Raw genomic sequence first — 16,668 nt, forward strand, 5'->3', positions numbered from 1 at the left:
CTGTTCAGGGTGTCTCGTGCCCTGGGCCTCCTGAGATAGGCTCCAGGTCCCTGTGACCCTGAATACAGGATAAAGTGGTATAGAAGATAAGTGAGTGATTTTAATCAGCACTCTAGGTGTAGCATCATATCTTTTTTCTTTGTTGTTGTTTTTGTTTTGTTTTTTATTCACATGCCCTAAACCAATTTACGCTTTTGAATCCCTGCTGCACTTGTGAGACGCTCCCTTACATGCGAGTCGGCAGAGCGAACAGAGAGAGAGAGAGAGAGAGGGAGAGAGAGACACTCACACAGCGACTCATTTTGTGGGAGGCTGGAAAAACAGAGGGACAGACACATTTCCCACTCCCGTTTTGTCATTTTAAATGTCCTTGCTATTTAATGTTGCGTATTACACATCTCACACACACACACACACACACACACATAGGCGCGCGGATAGACACACTCTCCAAGCTGTAGGAGGAGGGAGAGAGAGTGAGAGAGTGAGAGAGTGATTGGCATGTGGAGAAAACACACTCGCACCTACAGACACCTGGAGAAGACGAGAAACACACACGCCGTCGCCTGACTTATGGAAAGAGGGAAAGAGCTGACCGGGAGCGCGCGACATCACACACACGCACACGCGAATACCTATACATACACACACTTTCATCGGCATACAGATGTGGCGCGAGCAGAGGGGACGCTCCAGCTGTTGGTGAGTAAAGTTCTTCTCTCTCTCTCTCTCTCTCTCTCTCTCTCATCTGAAGATAATTAACAATGCCAAAAAGTTCAGTTAATCCTAAACACATCATTGACTGTAGAATGATTGACAGGTTGGACTTTCTTCCCAGGAATAAATGCTGTTTTTTTTTTTAATCACTTAATCATCTGTCCAGTCGTGCAACATCTGGATGAGCGGTTAAGAATTTTTTTTTTAATCACTTGATAATTTGACGAGTTTTGGAACATCTGGATGAGAAGTTCAGATTGTTTTTGTTGTTGTTGTTGTTTGTTTTGTTTACTTGATCATCTGTTCAGGTGTGCAACACCTGGATGCTGTGCATTGATCGAATGACCTGAGAGGTAGATTTGAATAACATAAGATAGGATAAAACTTTATTAATCCCAGAGGAAATTCTTGTGCCAGACACCGCTCCAAGAGCAAAGAGAGTAAAAAATATATACACACAATGAAGTGAGGCAATACATAAAGTATAATAAAAATAAAGGCAAATCCACAAACCTGAAATACGACAGACATGTCATGACATAAGTACTGTATAATGCAGCAACCGGTAGCAACAGAGTAGCAGAAACCAGATTCTGATGTACTGTAGAATTTACTTGGCAACAATGATAAGTAATATTGCACATAATATCGCTAAATGATGTTACATATGATGTTACTAAATTATATTGCACATGATTTTGGTAAAACCATATTCCACATGATATTAGGAGAGGTGTTGCTACAGTATACTGTACTGCAACTATACTAAATGCACCAGGTTATTATAATGGATTATGCTGAGATCTTTATTCGTTATGTGTGACCTTGGTTAGATATGACAATCTAATCTATAGTATAAGCACCACATTATTTTACACCGTTATGTACTTCTTTGACATCATGGGATTCCTCAGGTGACACTGTTCAAGGAGCAAGCAGATTCAATGTTAAAATCTATGTGTGTACTAATGTATTAATGTATTAATTATTTTCAGTTTGTTGAAATAAGTTATCATTTTAATGCTAGATGTTAACCATGTCTCTCCCAGCTTTTACCTCCATCACAAACACATAATAAATACAGTATGCAGTAAAAATCAACTGGCAGAATGGAATTAAGGTAAAGTGTTAAACAAATTCAAGTTCATGAAGCATTTTTTTTTATCAACAATGTACTACAAATGGACTGTTCGAAACAATTTTAAATGTCATAGCATATACAATTTTGGATGTACATCTAAAATGCTCCTTTTTTTTTAGCTACGCATAATTTTATAATGTTTTCTACACCCTAAGTTGGAAGACATTACTAATGTAAGGCATGTGGCACAGTTCCATAAAACCGGAATCAACTAAAAACTTCACGGACTTGTTCGGGATTGATCGATGGTCCTGTAAGGGCTTAAACACTCTGATCTTTTTTCTAATCACTTTGCTTCTCTACTCAGCATTATAAATTCTAGCAAAGGTTGTATTGCCTAATTTATGGTCTGCTGTTTGTATTTTATGTATAAGCGCTATTACACTTATGATGATTTGATATTTTTTATACAAACAAATAAATGCAATTTAAGGGGTCTCATCAAACCCTGAATAGATTTGTGTTCTGGAATCATGAACTGAGATCAATCAGCAACATAATTCACCATCTCATGTGCAATTATGGCATTGTAATGTGTGGCACTAAGATGCATGGCTAAAGCAGAAAGGCTTATGTGTATAAATGTGTATGTATGTGCATGTGAATGTCTATGCTCCGTATTATAATCAGTGTATGTAGACACACATATCTACAGCTGTACACACAGCAATATTGCATAACCATCATGATCACAGATATGTGCTTAGAATAACCCTGTATAGAGGCTTCTGTTTGGCTGTGTTTGTGCTTGATGTGTATACAATGAATGTGTGTGTGTGTGTGTGTGTGTGTGTGTGTGTGTGTGTTGCACGTTCTTGCTCTCCCCCCATCTCAGTCACTCATGCCATTATCAGCAGGAGTGTGTCTGACAGGTCCTTTACTGCATTGCCCAGGGCAATGAGGACCTTTAAACAGGGAACAAGAGTAGCTTCAAACGGCGACAGGTACATCACAAACAGCCCAAGAGAGTCAGACAGTAAGGGAGTCCTGAATGCATCAACATTCACTTTCTTGTCTTTATCTCTAATGCTAGGTTAAGAGACAAGTCTATTATTTTTGATTATTTCACTATTTATTTGTAACCTTAGCCACTGACTATTGTTTCCCCTCGAACCAACCATTATTGTTCAGACTGTCTAGCTTTGAGGAATAGAATTAAGTAAATATGTCAGGTTTGTACACATTGCGTTAAGATCATATACAGTATGACTGGAAAAAAATTAATCATTTTTTAATCATGAGCATAATCTTCACGAAGGAAGAAATAAGACATGACAGAGTATGCTGTTATAGAAAAAAATAATAATCAAATGCCACCGTGAATTTGATTATGCAGCATGTCGAAACGGTGGAGCATGCAGAAGTGTTTTGTTCATGCAATTTATATTTAATCAGTTTATACTAAGTTATAATGTCGTGAAGCATCCACGAAACAAGTGTGGTGTGTGGAGCGTGACAATATTAAACTCTGGCAGATCACTACCCTCCATATGTCCCCTTTTCATCAAATGTACACATACACATAGAATTTTGAGCACCACATTATCAAAAAATACGGTACAAAAGTTTTTTTTTTGCAACATCAGCAAAGAATGACCCAACAACATATGTGAGTCCTTTAGTCCAAATGCACAAATTGGAAATAAAATACTTTATTGTGGCTTCATTGTGGCCTCCGTTAGTCTGTGACAGTGAATTCCACTAGTAAACTTCATCATCTTAGCTTTCAAATGAAATACGCCATATGCATGAGGACTAAAGAAAATTACAATTCGTGGTGACACGGTGGCTTACTGGTTAGCACTGTGGCACCACACGTCCAGTATCAATGGTTTGATTCCCACACTGGGTGTGCCTGATGGGAACTTGCATGTTCTTTCCCATGCTTGGTGAGTTTCCTCCCAAAGACATGCAGATTAGGCTAATTGGCATTCCCAAAATTGCCCGTAGAGTGTGTGCCCTGCAAATGATTGGCACCCTGTCCATGGTGTACCCTGCCTATTGCCCTAAGTCTCCTGGTATAGGCTTCAGGCCCCTGCGACCCTGTACAGGATAAAGCGGTATAGAATAATTAAAATTTTAAATGTATCAATATTGGCGACTAAGTGGGCGGGCTCTAATAGTGTTCCGCTTCATGCGATTGCTTTGGACTGCCAGCTTTGTAACAGCAAGCTATAAGTAACAGCTATAATCTTTCAGCTAAGGTTCGGGAAAATCAACCACAATGGATAACATAAGCCAACAAAAACACATGAGCTATAGACACAGCATGGCTCTCTACAGGAATCTAGATGCAACTTGCAGTTAAATGAGTCAAATTACACATTAAAATTTATTACCCATTTAATATGGGCATCGAATTTAAATCGGCCAAATAAAATTTGACCTTAAAATGTAATATGTAAGACCGTTACAGCAGCCCATACATGACGTACACACATAAATAATGAGTGTGTCCTGTATGAAATAAGTTTTTTAAATTAAAGTCTAATTTGTAAGAGTATTGCCTATTTTAGCTGTGCTGTTATTAATTGACTCATTATGGTGGCTGTCCAGATTTCTGGTCCTGTTGGCGCCACTGTTTTGTACAAACCCAGCACATTACAATGAATTATAAAACATTGTTTATTGTTCTGATTATCCAGACTGGACATGTCAACAAATTGTGTATCCACTTCCCGGGGACAGGGTTTGCATCCTAAATGTAGGGGTAGGAAGGGAAAGCATGTATGTGATTTCTAGATATTGTGTGGTACATCCTGGCTTGCGCTAGTATATTTCCTGTGTGTGGGATTCATAATGACAGACAAAGTGTGTGTGTGTAGTGCAGCACACTTTGTCCATTTGGCCTTAGGCCTAATGAGGAAACTGTCATCATGTCTGGGCATACACGCCCGTTCGTCTTTTCCAGGAGTGCTTTTAAGCTTTTGCAGTTTAAACCTTTTTCTGTATATGCCTGAAATCTGAGTGATGACAGAACTCCTACGTGTGCCATGCAGTTACTGTTCCTGGTGTTATTAACGTTGGCTGCGTGGGTTTCTATTCAGTCTGTGTTATTGACTTGTGGGTGTGAGTGACTTGCCTGAAGGCAGTGTGTATGAGAAAATCTTCTGCCTGTTATTTTTCAATTCATTAATATTCTTTATTTTTCCTATTGATCTCTTTCTTTCTCTATCTATCTATCTATCTATCTATCTATCTATCTATCTATCTCTAGACATAAATCATGATAGATAGATAGATAGACAGATAGATAGATAGATAGATAGATAGATAGATAGATAGATAGATAGAAAAAGGATGTATCAGAACACTCAGTGCATCACAGTTTGCTGTGTAGCGCAAGAGTTCAAGGTCGTTCATCTGTCCTCCAGATTCCCCAGATCTCAAATCCATTGAGCATTCATGGAATGTGATGGACAATCGATTGCAATTCATGAAGGTTCCAAATTAACGGATCTACAGCTAGTATCTGGATGCCAGACCCCACAGCACACCTTCAGAGGACTTGTGGAGTCACGCCTCAGGTGCTTATTAGTGGCACACGGGTAACCTATACAGTACTGAAGATATTGTTTTAACATCAGTTTCCTTAATTTTGCTTCCAAGAGCAAGACTTTCTTGCATTGTTAATGTAGTCTTGAGGAAAAGATCTCCAAGCTTTCTGAAGGACTCTCTTTTTGGGCAGGTTTTTGTCTCTCATTTTTCGTCAAGTCCCTGAACCTGACCTGTTTCAAAGGAATGTGTTTTGTTTTTTTTAAGCCACATATTGACCTATGGATCATTCAAGAATAAAAAACATCTAACTTGAGGCATGATCCCATGAGAAACATATACGGTGATTAGTATACTAGTAATGGTGAAATCTGAGTTGGAACAGACGAAAGGGGAAATGAGGTTGCTGCTGCGGTTGTTACATTAACAGGCAATGAGTGGGAGAATGAAAGAGTGAAGGAAACATGTAAAGCTGCTTAGTAACAGAGAAATCAATTACATGGACAGCAATGGAGCTCTTTATCATTTGGCCAGGATGCTAATTAAAATTAAGTCAGTGGAAGTGCAGCAGGTAAACAATTAACCCTTTAAATTCCCAAGAGTTTAAGCATACGTCCATGAAAACGGCACATCTTTTAAATTTAACTTCGGTGACAGAATGATATGCTTTTATGCTTTATATAGATAAAGAAAGCTTACTGTTTAACATTCACTGCTGTTAACTGTAAGGATGTGTAGCATCCTTAACTCGGACTCCTCGCTATAGTGATACATGAGCCACCTGAAAGCTTTTCTACTTTTTAGCTAAAGAAGCAGTCACACCAAACGTGAATAAAATTCCTCCTGCAGAAATGGCTGTTCACTAAAGGGGAAAAGGAAGTGGGACATAAAACTCACATTTATTTCTGGTAGCTGTTACTTTTGCTTCACGCCAGCTTTATGTAGGTGAATTGATGGTTCTCTGTCTTGTGAGCCATTTGAAAGCAAGGATGGCACTGTGGTAGGTTTGGGCAGGAAAAATCATGATAGTCTGGGTTCAGTCTATGATCATGAAGTCATGATGCTCAAAACTAGCCGCATTTACTAAAGGGGCGACACTTTCCCATGTGACATTTCAGTCGCTTTTTTCTCCATTCCTTTGTCTCCTGGATTCTAAGATGGTGGCGACATTGAATGACATTGAAAGATATGCCTTGCTCACAGTTCTAACAGTTTCTAGTGACATGTGTCGCCTGGCATTTGTGACTCAGGTTGTAAAATCAGTGTAGACTTCCCACAGACTATGAACAAAATACGAGTATGCGTTATTGATTGGACATTCTAGTGAGGCTATTTCATCTTATAACTGGTATGTTCTACATGAGCAGTATTTTTTTGTGCAGAGCCCAAACCAGTTTTCCCTACTGTCCATCCTTGAGTAATTGGTTCTAGGATTAGACAGTATAAAAGGCCATGTCCGGACTACTCCTGATGCTTAACAAACCAGACGAGGATCTTTGTATGCATGAAATCAATTTCCAGTATATATTTGGGCAACATTAATTATGATGTTTCAACGCTTCTGCAGCCATCCTCATCACTAAGCTCCTTAACCCACATTTAAAAGCATCATTTAGAGGGGGGGGGAACAACATTGCGTCTTATTAGCATCATTTTGTTAATCATTTCCACATCCAGACATTCAAGGACAGAAAAAGTGTCCATGCTAATGTGTGAGCATACGTCCTGAATCTTCTTACTAATTGTCTAATTTTTCAGTTAAAAGCATGAAGCCAGCTAAACATGTGTGAATGACATGCATCAAGGTCAAGGCTTTATCTTGTCTTTGTTTTGGAGCAGCCAGGGCAGTAAGAGACCACTGTTTCCATGGAGTTTACCCCATTAACCCCCCTCCTCCCAAAGCAGCTTGGAAACCACATCTCTCCCTCCCGAATCAAAGTCAGATGGTTTATGGTCATGCTGTATGTGGATCAATCTGCATAACAGGGATAATTATTGAACAGATTTGATGATGTATGCCAAATCACAGTGCATCACGGGTGCAGCTGTTTTCACTTCGGGTTTGGATTTAGGTTTTTTTTTTTTTTTTTTTATGGATAGCCTTTACCAGATAGGTGGTATTTTTAGATACAGAAAAAAATCTAGATTTGCACCTGGGTCAAACATGATTCACAAGCTCTTATGCAGCCTTGATCAATAATGTATTTGATTAATCATTAACCTATCTAAGAGGCAGGTGTCCGGTGCAAGGCGCTCAAGGGAAATTACAACCCCCCACGGACATAATGCGAGTTAGAATCTGTGCTTTATGCTTGCAAGATTTATTCAATTGATTCAATTTTTAATGCCCTCTTGAAAATAGCACAGCCAGTCTGAGCCCCAGCGCGCTGAGCTTTGCCTTCTAACTGAATGGCAGCAATCAGAGAGGGCAGTGTAGAAGTGCTGAGTGTAATAGGACAAGGTTTAGTAGGTTGTGCTCCATTTATTCTTACAATATTCTTCAATTACACCATGCACCATGCAGAACTCGAACTGTTCTTATACAAAATTGTAAAATGCAGGAACGCTGTGCATATACAGTACTGAACTGCAAACACTCTCTGGTTATGTAGTTTCCTCTAAAGCTGCTGTCAATGTCACCTTCTGATTACCAAGGGATTTGTTTCTAAGCCCAGCAAATGGTGGTGCTTTTATCAGAAATTAATGCAGAGGATGGGACATAATGTGTAATACATACAGTACAATTTATGGAAAAAACTGTTTTATACATGATCTTCTGGGGAAATAAGTACAGTACTGTCAGATCAAATGATCTTGTATAGGTGACTACTGTATGATACTACTTTAACCACCAAAAGCTCAGAAGCAGCAAATGACCTTCCTCCTTCATCATTTTTTCACCAACCATTTGGCAAAGCAGCATAATTTCATTGAAAACCAGAATAAATTAAATGGATTCAAGCCAGATATAAAGCTAATTAGAATGCCTATGAGTTTTTGATTATCTACGGCACACTAGTTTAAAACAATAATTCATGTGGATGACAGTAGCGCTACTTACTGTAAATATACTAAAACATTTAAATCGTGCAAATATTTTAAAGAAGGTTATACGTCAGGGAATTACGCTTCTGGCTAAGATGGCTTGGAACCCTCTGCAGTCAACAGATAACTTATATATTGTATCTCACTTTGGCTTTCTACTGACAAAGAACAGTCACTAATAACTAATAAGTTTCGAATTGCTCCGGGATGTACGCACAACTTAGCCGGCTTTCAGTTCAGCTCGATTTGTTTGCTCATATGCCAAAAATGCTTCATATGCCGATTTGAATTTCCTGCAAAAAATATATATATATATATTTCTTAAGGTGAAAATCTGTGAGGTGGGGCGTTTGTATGGAGAGGCACCACTGTACTGTAAGGGTAGTTAGCTAGCTACTCAGGAAGGTGCTACAGTGAAATGGTTACATAAGTAAACAGATTTATTTGTTAGTATTTTATGTTTCAAATAATTTTTTAACTATTTTAGGGTTATTAAAGATGCATATTTGAAAAAAATATTTAAAATGTAAGTTAATTGCTAATGCTAATATAGTGCTATGCTAATATCTGGTGATTCAGAAACGTTTTTACTCTGTTATTCTGTAAAAAAAAAAAAAACACAACAACACAGTATTCCGTTATTGTAAGTAAGTTTTACAGTACAAATGGTGTAGATATAAATTACAGCAACTACATATGGTCTCTATATACTGTATGAGTCCTACATTTATAAATAATCAAATGTGTTCAGTACTGTATTTGAAGGTGTGTGGATGTCCTTAGGGCAGAGTGTATATGACTAAAGCATCACTAAGACTGACTAAACATCACTACAGCATGATAACTGACAGAGCCATACTGTTTCTGTCCTCGGTCACGCATTCCCCAATGCTACTTACCTTCTTCTGGTTAAGAAATGACAATGCCATCTTTACTTTCCCCAATCTTCTCCCTTTCTTTCTCCTCTCCCTCTTTGCTGTCACATGTGGTATAGCCCACAGTTCTCTCATGACACCAATAAAGTCATTTCTTTGCTGTCAGGTTTTTTTTGTGTGTGTGTGTGTGTTTGTGTGTGTGTGTTTTATACATAAAATCTATTCAGGATGCAAAGCATTTTGACAGGGTGTGTGTATGCGAGAATTAAATCATAAAGGCCTAGGGGAAGCTGGTTTACTACACAGACAAGCCGTTTGCGACGTCCTTCAGCAGTGACGGACTGTGTGTCCCAGCTTCCCGTCACTCCATCCTCTATCATGAAGGAGAATTCACTGTCTTGATAGTGATGTAATGACATCACCTCTGACTCACTGAGCTAGAAAAATATAGAATTTAGGAGAGAGGGAGATAGCTGAACCTTGTGTATTGTATTGTGAGGGGGCAGATCCTCAGGTATTAGTCCTACTGTACATCATCTCTCTCTCTCTCTCTCTCTCTCTCTCCCACTCCCACACGCATACACGCACACACCTTGAACCTACAGACACACATATTTATTCTCCACACTTCATATAAGAACTCATGGCCTGTTACAGTCACACATACTCTAATAGTCAGACTGCTGAAAAAAAAAAAAAAACTCACACTCACTCACACACAGGTGTGTTTGAACCCAGTCACCCTTTCAGTTCTGCGTCACTGCTGTTTAATAGGGAAGAGACATTGGGAATTAGCTATGACTAAGTGTAGAGAGATTCCAATTGAAATATGCTAATACATTATGTAAAAAACAGCTGGGTAGTAAATAAGCCTTTTTTTCTAAATTCTATTAAATTATATTTATCTGGACCATAAATGTGGAGCTTCTAATATATAGACAACAACAAAAAAAGAAAAATATTGGCATTTCATTGACTTACACAGCTCCTTAGTTTAATTTAGAGTTTATCACATGTACTGTAGACATTCCAGCATCATGCCCATGTTCCCGGAACAGACGGTCCACCCGGGAACTCCTGGTCCATCGCCACCCTGAAGAAGATAAAGTGATGAAAGTGAAATCGTTTTTGGGGTTTTTTTTGGTCTTTCGGCTGCTCCCATTGAGTCGTCGTCACAGCAGCCCATCTAATCCACACACAACTTGGCACAGGTTTTACACCAGATGCCCTTCCTAACGAAGCCCTCCCAGTCTATCTGGGTTTGGGACCTGCATTCAAGTGGTTCGGGTTTGGACACTGGGTGAGAATTGATCCAGAGAAACCTATCACCAAACAAACAGTTCTGATAATGGTGTAATACCTAAATCAAAACTACAAGGTCTGGGTATTCCTTCACATGTCTTTTTTTTTAAATCCTTTAAAATCTTTTTGCTTTTACCGCTGTTAACGTCTGCCATCTCTGTGCCGATCCGGAGACTCTCTCCATTAGAGCGAGGAGAAGAGCGGGAGAGGATGAAGAGAGAGAACAAGAAGTGAGAAACGACAACTCCGGTTTTAAAACAGCACAATTTGCGTCAAGCATGAATGTCATGATCATACTTTTAGTGCAGAAAGTGCTGAATTATTCATAGAAGACTGCTGGCATGTATGAGACAGGGAATCAGAGCTGGAATTTTGACCCTGTGAAATTGATAAAAGAGCGAGAGGGGTTCAGAAGAAGAGAAAGATGAAGCGAGGCAGCAGAACAGAAGCAAAGGCAAGAAATAGAGAACGATTCAGGGATGAACGCTTCCTGTAGGCGAACACTGTAACACTGAGATGAAGTACAAAAAAAATCCATAAACATAAAAGATAAAATAGTAAAAGAGGGAAAAGGTGATTGGAGAGAAGCTTAAGCTCTATAAGGACAAATAAATGTCACCCTTTATAATTCCTATTGTGGATGCACACGCTATAGTATATCTCACATACACACATTTGTGTTACTATCACTATTTGTGTTAGATAATTAATGCTTAATACTGGGGAGAAATATTGCATACTGCCATGACTTCTAGTTTTTTTTTATATACATGCATATATCTGGCAACCATACTGTAGAGCCACACTAGATTAGAATAATAAGTTACAGATATGCTGCACTCATAATCAAGTGCTAACTGGGAATTTGTCAAACTCTTAGTTGAACAAAATCGATTTTAGCAGCCCATTACTTCACAATTTTCACTTGGGATCTCAAAATTTCTCAGGAGCTCTGCCTTCTCTGAGCATGAATTCCTTTTTTATCCACAAAAGTTGCTGGCTTACTGACAGTACCTGTGTTTACATGCACAATATTCCTTAAAAAAAAAAAGGAAATAATTCCAATTAGAGATTCCTACATAACTGTTTACATGGACACTGAACCAAAAAAAAGGTGTTTACATGCTCAAAGCATTTAATCAGTAATGCAAATTAGTTCTACAAAGCCCAAAATGTGCCATAAGGGGGAAAAAATTAATGAACAGTTCATACTGTTTTTTAATTTTTTATTCTGCCCCATGTCACTTCTCAGGCTCTGTATGGTTCCGGCCCCTGTGAAGCATTTTATCTGCAAGAAGTATAACAGAAGAAGTTTTTTCACAAACTTAGATGTTAGGTTACAATAGGCTTCCCATCTTTTCTCAGAGCTCCCGCCTTCTGCATTATAATTGGTTACAAGAACTCAGTCTTATATGTGATTGGTTAGATGCTTTATTACATATACAGTCCAAGCCAATTAGTGACCCTTCCTTACCCAGAGGGACAGAGGATGAAAGTCAACATAGGTGAGAGTTTTATCTGTAAACTCTGTTGTTCTCACGAAAGCAAAATTTCCCTCCTGGAAACTTGTCAAACCACCTAATATTAGGGTGCTAAATACAGAACACTGTATTTTACAGTGAAACCATGGATTACGAGTAACTTGGTCTGCGAGCGTTTTGCAAGACGAGCAAAAATTTTTAATACATTTTAACTCATTTTACACCGTGAAATACGAGTTGTACACATGCGCTTTGTCTGCCGAGCGTCACATGATCACAAATGAGCCAAAGGTTCTTCTGTCTCTCATGCTGTGGGATTGTGAGTAATTGTCTCCCATGTTCAGCCTAAGTGTGTGTGTCACTCATATAGTCAACATCCGTGTACTGTTTACCATAACATTGTGGGAACGTGTGTGTGCACGCGCATAAAGCATTTTTTTTTTACTTTTGTGTCCAAGTGTAATGACTGTTTTTTTTAGTAACTTTACTGCAACAGCCCTTGTGATGAAAAATGTTAAAATGGCTGTAGCAGTGCGAGAGATGAACCTGTTTAACAACAATACAATGTAACATTTCCGCAAAAACCTTAAAAGCAGGCAAAGGCAAGTGTCAATAGAGAGGTTCCTTGTTAAAGATCCAGTTTGCCGACAGAAACTCTCTCTCTGGCAAAGAGCAGTGATTTCGTCAGTGTGTGTGTGTGTGTGTGTGTGTGTGTGTATGCTTTTTTATTCTGATTAGGCTGTTATTTTGATTATTAGTTGAATTCTAGGCTCCATGGAAATGTAGCTAGTGTCATTTTTTGCAGTTAAAAACTAAGACACAGTGACTGCTCTGAGGTGGGAAGTGGAAAGTTAGAAGTCAGAAAGTGCAGTTTCCAGTTGTCATGGCTGCATTAAGCTGCAAACGCTCTTCTAAAAATACTCTGGAAGAAGTGAAGGTACAGCTTCAATGTCTTAAGTTTGAGTGCAGAAGCATGATGAAAGGCAAAAATGCATATATACAGTAGAATAGAGTATAAGACCAAATCTCAAATTATTTTATTTTATTTATGACAGGAATTTGTTGGTCCTTTTTACAAAGAATCTTAGGGAATGAAAAAAAAAACATAGAGATAAAACTAGCAAATGGCATCTACAGTATATTGCTCATAATTTAAATAGTAGTGACAAAGTCCCCCCAAAGTCACCAGCGGGGCTCCGTAGCTAGATGCTTTCCCATATGTTAAATGTGGGCCCAAAGACGCGTGCAAGTCCAAAGTTACATTTACATTTCGTTACATTTACGCATTTGGCAGACGCTCTTATCTGGAGCGACTTACATTTTTATCTCATTACACATCTGAGCAGTTGAGGGTTAAGGGCCTTGCTCAAGGGCCCAACAGTGGCAACTTGGTGGTTGTGGGGTTTGAACCTGGGATCTTCGGAACTGTAGTCCAATGCCTTAACCACTGAGCTACCCCTGGCCCACGAAGTTGGGAGAGAGTTTTCTCGCAGACTTTCCTGATCAGGAACCGAAGCTCATCAAGTCATCCAGTGTTGGAAAAAAACATGCACAGAAGGAATATATTTATCCCAACAAGAGAGAAATAATCAGATCAAGTGTTTGTCCATGTAGAATAAACACACCTTATGATAACATACTAGCATGCATGCTAATACCTAGTTAGTGCAATGCAACGTACCTATATATATATATATATATATATATATATATATATATATATATATATATATATATATATATATATATTTAAAATACTGACAGTGTGGCTGCTTTCATAATCCTTAGGGCCAATTTATATTTGATGCATAAAACTGTATTTACACATGCATAAGCAGAGGTAGCCTGAATGTGATTGTTTAGATTCTTGCGTGCGTCCTTGATGCACTACAGGAGATTTAAAGTGACATTTAAAGGCCACAGGATGCACATCGCAGCCATCTTGTGCATGCATGTTTCGAGTTTAAAAATAAGTATAATCCAGCCGTTAGGGAAGGGCCACAGTGATTTGACCAGTTTACTACTTTTGTAGTATGTGAAGCAAAATCAACTAAACTAGTCAGACGTCTTAGAAATAAATGCAATATTATTTAATTTTAAATGCAAATTTACAAGTTGGTTTGTATTTCAATTTAATCTCATGAGTTGGTTTGTATTCATTTTGTATTGACAGCCTCCGATTCTGAAAAATGAAGCCAACCCAAAAGTACCAAAATGTGCAGTTCCTTAAATTTTCACTAGGGGGCTGGCTGCAAACACAAGTCAATCCCTATAGAAGAAGATTCAATTATTTGTCACATGTACTTTACAGCACAGTGAAATGTCTTCTTTGCATATTCCAATTAGGAAACTGGGGTCAGAGCACAGGGTCAGCCAGCTTACAGCGCCCCTGGAGCATATAGGGTCAAGGGCTCAACAGTGGCAACTTGGCGATGCTGGGGCTCGAACCCCCGACCTTCCAATCAGTAACCCAGTAACCCACAGCCTTAACCGACTGAGCCACCACCACTAGATCCCCATGTTGAAATGCACGTAACCCATCAGTTAAAATTCTATTAAGCCATAAAGTTAAGCAAAATTTGGGGTGTGGCCTATTGGAGGTACAGATGCATTGTAGGTGTCAAGCCGCTAGCTGTCTCCTCTGCATCGCTGTAGCTAACTGGGCTAACCAGCTGACTGAAGCTGGAGTTCAATCAAATCCAGCATCATATAGATTAATGTTATCCGCCATAGAATTTTATCTAAGCTAAATCTAAGATTGCTAGATTGTGGGTGGTACAGTAACTAGGCTCTTTTCGTTCCAACCATTTGCCCATTTATAGATTAACCAGGGATTGGGTGGAGTCAGCTTTTGACAAGATAGCGATAAACAGAGCTTCCACATTAGGGGTTCAAAACCGCTCTTTAGAAAACCTACGGGTGACACCATGGAGGGTTAGTCCACTTTTTTTTATACAGTCGATAGTACTGTATTTCGCAAATTCACAATTGAAATCTGGTAGTATAGCTGGCTCTTTGAAATACATAAAAATGAGGCCAGTTTTCCAAAAACTTGGCAAAGAAGAAGGAATTTAATTCCCAGTCAAGCCTATGATTCAACTGTAAATGAATAAAACATCTGAGATAAGGCACAGCCTGTTCCACCCACCCGTTTGTCGTGCTCACTGTCATGTAAGACTGCACCCTGTCCTCTTTTTGCCTTATATCATATGAACATATATAAATATTCTGATTGATGTTGTTTGCAGTCTTCTTGAACGGAAGTATATGTGTTTGTGTGTGAGTGAATATCCCAGGGTGTGTTTTTATCAACATTGTTACAGTCTGTTTAATGATTTGTTTGTCGCCTTGGATTTAAGACTTCTGTTCCCCGAAAGGGCAAGGAGAACACGTTATTTACTGAAGGTCCTACTTTATTTAACGTCTCACTGCACTAAATTATTCATGAATGTTATATAAAGTAAAGGCTTTGGGAGTCTCTGTGATTTCTGCTTGATTAGATTCATAAAGAATGAAGAATAAAGAAGAGGTAGGAAATTTGCAAAACAATTGCACACACATGCCCTAAACACAGAAGCAATATACTTTATAGGGAGCTATATTGTTATAAAGAGAGATGTTTGTTTCAGCCATTTCAGAGTATAGTTCCTAATTACTCTAAGATGAGAGAAATCATCTGTATACAGGTAAGATAACAATTGAAAGTAATCATATAAGTGATATATGTAACCAAGGAGTATAAAAATCCTGACTAATCATCATGAGAGTTTCTGTGATCAATATTGTAAAAATAAGATCTCATTCAATACATGCACAGGGATGGGGAAAGACTACTGACTCGACAGTTGTCCCACCCACAATTATCAACTGTCTCTACAAGTAGAATAAGCCACAGAAGGTCATCGCTGTTTGCAGAGTGCTGCATTGACAAAAAATTTACTGGACGGGAAAAAGTGCACATGCAACAGGGATGACCGTGGCCTTAGGAAAAGTGTCAAGCACAGCTATTTAAGAACTTAGAAGAAGTGGAGTGAGGCTGGAGTCAATGTATCAAGAGCCACCACACACAGGTATCTTCAAGAAATGGGCGACAACCATCACATTCCCAGTATCAAGCCTCTCAAAACAAAAGACAAAATCAGAAGCATCTTACTTGGGCTAAGGAGAGAACCATTGCTCAGTAGTCCTAAGTCCAGGTTAAAGATAAAAGTGTCATTTGGAGGAAATTCATTTGGAAATCTCGGGGGTCTCAGAATCTGGAAGAAGAGCAAATAGTCACAGAATCCAAGCTGCTTGAAGTCTAGTGTAAAGTGTCCACAACCGGTGATAATTTGGGGTGCCATGTTCTCTGCTGGTGTTGGTCCACTGTGTTTTATCAAGTCCAAAGTCAACACAACCATCTAACAGGAGATTTTAGAGCACTTCAAGCTTCCGTCCGCTGAGATGCTTTATAGTGAGGTCAATTTCCTTTATCAGCATGACATTGCACCTGCCCACAGTGCCAAAACCTACCCTTAACTGGTTTGCTGACCGTGGTATTATTGTGTTTGATTGGCCAGCCAACTCGCCTGACCTGAACCCCATTGGGAATCAATGTTGTATTGTGAAGAGG

The 16,668-nt window shown here is 38.9% G+C and overlaps 1 protein-coding gene across 1 annotated transcript in view; it reads left to right on the plus strand.

The window, feature by feature from the left end:
- Positions 1-285: 285 nt before the first annotated feature.
- The window catches only part of LOC128513146 (leucine-rich repeat and immunoglobulin-like domain-containing nogo receptor-interacting protein 3), a 60,721-nt gene continuing 44,338 nt past the window's right edge, over positions 286-16,668 (plus strand). The window contains exon 1 of the mRNA XM_053486804.1: positions 286-702. The gene's annotated coding sequence lies outside the window, so the exon portion shown is untranslated. The remainder of the gene's footprint in view (positions 703-16,668) is intronic.

The sequence above is a fragment of the Clarias gariepinus genome, chromosome 25 (assembly GCF_024256425.1).
Source record: "Clarias gariepinus isolate MV-2021 ecotype Netherlands chromosome 25, CGAR_prim_01v2, whole genome shotgun sequence".
NCBI lineage: Eukaryota > Metazoa > Chordata > Actinopteri > Siluriformes > Clariidae > Clarias > Clarias gariepinus.